The sequence below is a fragment of the Alligator sinensis genome, unplaced genomic scaffold, assembly GCF_000455745.1.
Source record: "Alligator sinensis unplaced genomic scaffold, ASM45574v1 scaffold204_1, whole genome shotgun sequence".
Lineage (NCBI taxonomy): Eukaryota > Metazoa > Chordata > Crocodylia > Alligatoridae > Alligator > Alligator sinensis.
This window is the reverse complement of record NW_005842363.1, coordinates 1463671-1469788: the sequence shown is the minus strand read 5'-3', so window position 1 is coordinate 1469788 and position 6118 is coordinate 1463671.

Genomic DNA, 6118 nt, shown 5'->3' with positions numbered 1-6118 from the left:
CTGAATTCACTGATGGTTCACCTGAGTTTAGACTGAGGAACCTAAAGTTAAATATGAATGAGCACCCTAAGATTTAGCTCTAGGCAACAACATTGCAGGGGAGCAACAACTTGATCTAGACAAGAGCAAGCTTTTATTCCTAAGGCTTTGTAGTAATGGAAAATGTGGAAGACTAAGCATGAGGAAAAGGCCATAAAAATGGAAGGTTTGAGTTTCTAAAATAGCACAACCCTTTATATGCAACAAAGAGTGTCATAAGGTGGTTTACCAGCAATGTTACGTCCTTCAAAAATGAGGGAACACCAGAGAGTAGCTAGCCAACAGGTGAGAGGGTGGGACACAGGTAGGAGTGTCAGGAGATTTGCCTGAAAGTAGAAGGGAGATAGAGAGGGCTCTGAAGAAATAGACTATATTGCCTCATCTGTGGGGGCTTCTGGTTTTGGTTGAACTGTACCTGGTTTATTTTCAAACACAAACAAGATAAAGAGCCTGAAAGTACACTGCAGTATGAGTGACTTTCATTGCCCACACAGGTGACTCAGGAACCTGGAAGTTCTTACATTTGTTCCACTTTATATGCAAGATTAGCAGAACAAAACATGAATGGTCACACATCCCCATGTTTTGCCCTGCTATACAAATAGTTGTTCAAATCAGAATCAGTTGAGTACAGCTGGAAGGGACCTCCAGAAGTCATCTAGTTTGGTGGTGCTCTCAACCTTTCCCTTCCCCGTGGGCTAGATGGGCAGTGCTCCATTTATCCATAGGCCGGATCCCGATTGTGGTCCTGATCTGGCACCAGGGCAGGTGTGGTGGGTACCATATGGCTATGCAGAAGGGGGGCAGGGTGGGGGGAGCCAGGCTGCAAACTATCCCCATAGGGGAAGGGGGCATGAGTCAGGTCCATGGAGAAAAGTGGGCATGGCTTGGCCCTAACCTGGCCTTGATGGGGGAGGGTGCATGGCCCGGCTCCACAGGGAAAAGGGTGTGGGGCTTTGCCCCATGGGTCTGAGGGGGCACAGCAGGCCCCCAAACCAGCTCAGCAAGGAAAAAGCGACATGATCCAGCCCCAAGCCAGCCCAGTGCAGGGAGGAGGTGTGGGCGAGGAGCATGGCTTGGCCTCAATCCAGATGCAAGGCAGGGAGCATGAATGCCACGTGTCCCTGGAGGCTGGAAGGGCACAGGGGCTGCCTACAGATGGCAGAGGCAGTGTTGGTGCTGGGGAGCATGGCGGCGGTGAGCGGTGAGCTCCCACAGACACCACCAGCGGTGTCAGTGGTGGGGGCGGGAAGGGTGAGTGGCGACCGCCCGCAGGTGCCACCGGCAGTGTTGGTGGCTCTTTTTGCAGGGGGTGCACTGCCAATCTCAGGGGGTGCACGTGCACCCACGTGCACCCTCTACATATTGCCAATGGCAGGGAGTATGGTCTGGCTGCTGTTGGATGCATGGAGCTTGGGGATTTGGCAGAAGGAGGGTGACCATATTAATGGTCACTGCTCCCCACTGCCCAATTTCCCACCCCACAGGGAGCCCCGTGGGCCAGATGCCATGGCTCCACAGGCAGCATTTGGCTTGCAGGCCTGAGGTTGAGCTCCTGTGATCTAGTCCAGCCCCCTGCCTGAGGATGTATCATCCCTATTCCAACTATCCCAAACAAATCCACTGCCTAACTTTTTAGAAAAAATGCAGTTCAAGCAGCAACTTCTTTGTCTCGCCGGAACAAATTTAATGTGTGGTTGGGTCACTATCACACAATGCTCCTGGGAGAGAGGGAGGGAGAGCAGCTGACTCCCTGATAACCTGCCCAGCTGTCAGGGAGGTTGTGTGGCTGCAGCAGCAGCAGGAACTGACTTAGCAGTTTCCCTACTGGTCAGCAATGGGGACAGTGGGGGGAGGAGCTGACATGGTTAGGAGACCACCTGCTTAGCCCTAGGCCCATGGGGCAGAATGCAGGCTATCTGGGCCCTCTAGTTGCCCAGTGGCAACAGGGACTGGGCTACTTCAGCAGCAATGGCTGGCTGGGTGGCATCCCTACCTAGTCAGCCCTTGCCATCCCAGGATGGCTTGCAGGCAGTTGCACAGGCAACTTTAAAGGGCTGCTTGTGTTCGAGTGCCAGGAACGCTTTAAAGTTCCCCCTGATAACCCCAGACTGAAGATTCCTAGATCAGCCCCTGCAGCTGCTACAGTGGTCTTCAGTCTCAATCAGCTCTTGCCAAAGGTTCTCCTGGCCCTGGGGGCAGAGGAGGTTAAGGAGCAGGCCCCTATAGACCCCTGGCTGCAGAGTTTGCCTTTGTGGCAACTTTGTCATGTTCCCACTAGGGAACTGTACATTATGAGCCTGCCAGTAGCCTCTATATTTTGTAGTGCAACTAAATAATGTCAGCCTGGGCCCTCAGCATTTTGTCTCTAGGAGGTTATTCCTGTATGAAAGGTGACTATAGAAAGATAATGCTGTGTGTGTACTTTTGAAACTATATTTTTGCGGTCAAACACAACTTGAGGTCAACCTGATCCACTCTGCAAGGTTCCAAAAGTTGATAACGATAAGTTGCAAAAGTTGATAGGTCACCCAAAAGGTGACTAACTGGTTCTGTAATGTTTGGTTTGTTCAACCCTTTCTCTGGAAGAGCTATCAGATTTCATTTTCCCTTTTGAAATGTCACTGCTAAATTAAAAACAAAATTATTTAAAAGTGACCAGGATATTTCAGAAAACTAACTCTTGTGAATATTTAGTTGAATATCATGTGTATGTGCTTTCACTTGAGTTTCAGGCACACTAGTGGGATACTAATTCCACAGGTGCAACAACTTTAATGCCTCGGCTTCAATAGCTAAATTTGGATTTGTAGGAGATGTTTGACTCCTTTTTTACCTTCTCCACTGTGTAGCTATTTTAGAAGGCCTTACTCTTAGGTGCTTTCTAAGAATAAATACATTTAAATTAGGCCAAGTCAGCAGAAGTCAGATTTAGGGAAGGAAAAAAGGAACTGTAGGCGCAGACACAAGTGACAATTTTTGCCTGATGTGGCCCCTGAAAGCGCTCTACAGCCATGACCAAAGAGAAGTGCACAGCTGCAGAATGCTTTAAAAAGGCCTGATCCTGTGAAAATCTGAACCCTCATGAAATGCTTCAAAAGTGAGCACCCTCAGTAACTTCTGTCTTCTCTGCCTCCTAGCACTGGTGCTGTTTTCAGAATGGGAGTGGGGAAAGGGAGCAGAGGGAGTTTGGTTTAGGGGTTTTTCAGCCCATGCTGGAGGGTGGGGTGGGTGGACTGCAGTCCACCCTTAAGTAGTGGGGGCTCCAATCCACTCATCCCACCCCCCTAGCATGGCCTGCGGACTCCCCAGAATGAGCTCCCTTGATTCCCTTTCCCATCTCTCATTCTGAAAACAGCAAAGCGGCTAGGATGGGGAGGGGTTTTGCTATGGGAGACCAGCTGAAGACTGGTAGCCAGCAGCTGGATTCCACAGTCCCTAGGACCCAACAGTGAACTTCTGCTGGTCATAGACAGAGGGAAAAAATATAACTGGGGGGACTGTGTGCACGTGTCAGCACAAAAGCTACAACTCGATCATGCTCTGCACAGTGCAACGCATGCACAGTTAGCCTCTTCTTCCTCAGCCGTACAGAGTTTAGCGTGCATGGGGTGTTGGCCTGGCTGCATGCCAAGCGGAGCCATGGTGGTGCTACTGTCACTGGCTGCTGCAAAATTAATTTGGGGGGGGTTAAGCCCTGCCAAGCCCCAACTTTCCACTGCCAATGTGTTGGATCCAGGGGATTATTGTAACTCATGGTGCTTCCTGCAAAGGTACCCTTCTGTCTGCGCCTTGTGTCACAGACTGATTTTGAAAGTATGAGAAGATTGGGTCAGTTCTAGCACATGTAGATCTTGATTAGTTGCTTTCCATTCCTGAGCACATGTTGCTTTTGGCAGCGGTTAAATGATAGACAATGTATTCAATGAGGTTTCCTTGTATACAAATGTAAGACAAGGTGCTTTTTTCCTCATATTATATTTGAGTAAATATAATTATTTCTCTTCACTGGACTGACTGGAGATGAACTTAACAACTGGACCTTCAATTTACCTTAAACAGGTCCAAACAATCCTGTGCTTGATCAAGGTATGTGCCTGGGTCTATCTAAGAATATAGCTCTGATCCTGTAATCACAGATGCTTCATTTTCTTGATTGAAACCACCACTAGAAACAACAGGTCCTATACTACTTTTGAACTTAAAGTTTTGCTGTCTGTAAAACATACGTAATTTCATCAAGCTCATGAGTCATTAAAGTGAAGTCAGTGGAACTGCTTGCATAGATATAATCTCTCATACGTTTGTGGGTGTGGGCCTGAATTTGACCTTTCAATGATGGTTTGAAGAACTTTTCCTTAGCAGGAACTATGTTCTACTTGATGTGTTTTTTTAATTTAAAAATAGGAAGACCTACTGTTGAAACTCATACAGATATAAGAATCACCCCAAAAGAACAGGTGATTATTAGTTGTCATTGGTTTGGAATACTTGGATAACCAATTGCTCTTTATTGGCCCTTTATTTTATTTGTAATGCCTTTGACAGACATCCATGTGAAAGCTAAAACAAAAGTTCTAGAGAACTGTTAATTAAATACTTGGGGCTGGCAACTCATATCGAGTGCTACTCACTCTGGAAGTAGTCTCATTCAGTTCAATGAGGCTGCTGGCATGAATGAGTTCATCTCATCATATACTGAAAAACTGGGCCTCATGTATGAGTGACTCAATGCAATGGAACAATTGCTAAGATCATATGATTTTGCGTTAAAGAAAAGAAACTGAACCCTTGTAGTTACACTGGTAATCAAATATCACCCTGTGAGCTACTGTGCCCCGTCTCCTAATGGTGCTTAGTGTAAGTATAAACTGGAAACTGATAAGTGACATGGATAGTAAGCCACTAGGAAAAAAAGCAGGGCAACGAGCATCTTCCCAGGAGACAAAAGAATGCTTGCCATTAGTTTTTGGTATTTGATGCTTCACAGCTTTTTTTGAATGGTATATTGAACTACTGAACCATTTGGAAATAAGTTTCAGAATCAGAATCTTTGCAATTTTACAAAGAGGAAGCAAGTTTTACCACCTGTGATCCTGCTCCTGCCTTCGTTTGAGGTAATTTGCATTATCACAGAGCCAGGAGATGCCTCACCACAAAAGAAATTCCTGCCCAGAAGAGCATTCCATCTTTTTACTCTTCTGTGAAATATAAAATATAACCAAAAGGAAATATGACTTTATATCCTTCTTGCCACAAACAACTTGGAGGTAAACAGACTATTCCAACTTTTCTCTGAGCTTAATCTTTATAAAATAAACTGTTCTAAACAGGAGATTTAACCACACCTTCAACTCTCCTAAGAAATATAAACTTTCATTTCTATCTAGGAGAACTTTTTACAATCTTTTCTCCTATGCCTGAAGTCGGGTGCCTGTGCCCAAAAGCTTGCAAATAAAGAATTTTTTTTGCAAACATCTATTTGGTCTAATAAAAGATATCGTCTCTAACGTAAGTTCCAATTCTTTTCAGAATCTAAGCATTTATCAAAAAAATTAAGTTCTACTTAGGAAGGGCCTTAGTGATTCAATCCAAATTTACAGGCAATCAGAATAGATACCCGATTACTAAGAAACAGGCATGTAAGAACAAGAATGAACTCAGCAATAGGGCGAGTTTATATTGCAATAATTTATTGTACAGTGCTGAAGTGATATAGGGTATTGGCTTCCATACTGTGATTCAATTTCTTTTCATGAGATGAGAAAAGATCAGTTTGCATGGTTCTTGATAATCATTTAGTATTGTACAAAGGAGCTCCAGTGATTTTACAGTCTTAAATTTCTTGCTGTTTACTCTAAGAGCTAGCAAATGAATTGCTTGTCTGATGTGAAAAATCTATTAAGCAAAAAGCTGAACAGACTGGTTTTCTCTCCTTTGGGAAAAGGAAGCAAAAGATTATTTAAATCTTCCCAGGGTATTGCATCCTGTTTTCCAGTTGAACAAGAAGGTTCCCAGTGTCCATATATGTACTTTTGTGTGTGTATGTAATAAAATAATACAAATACATATACAGACA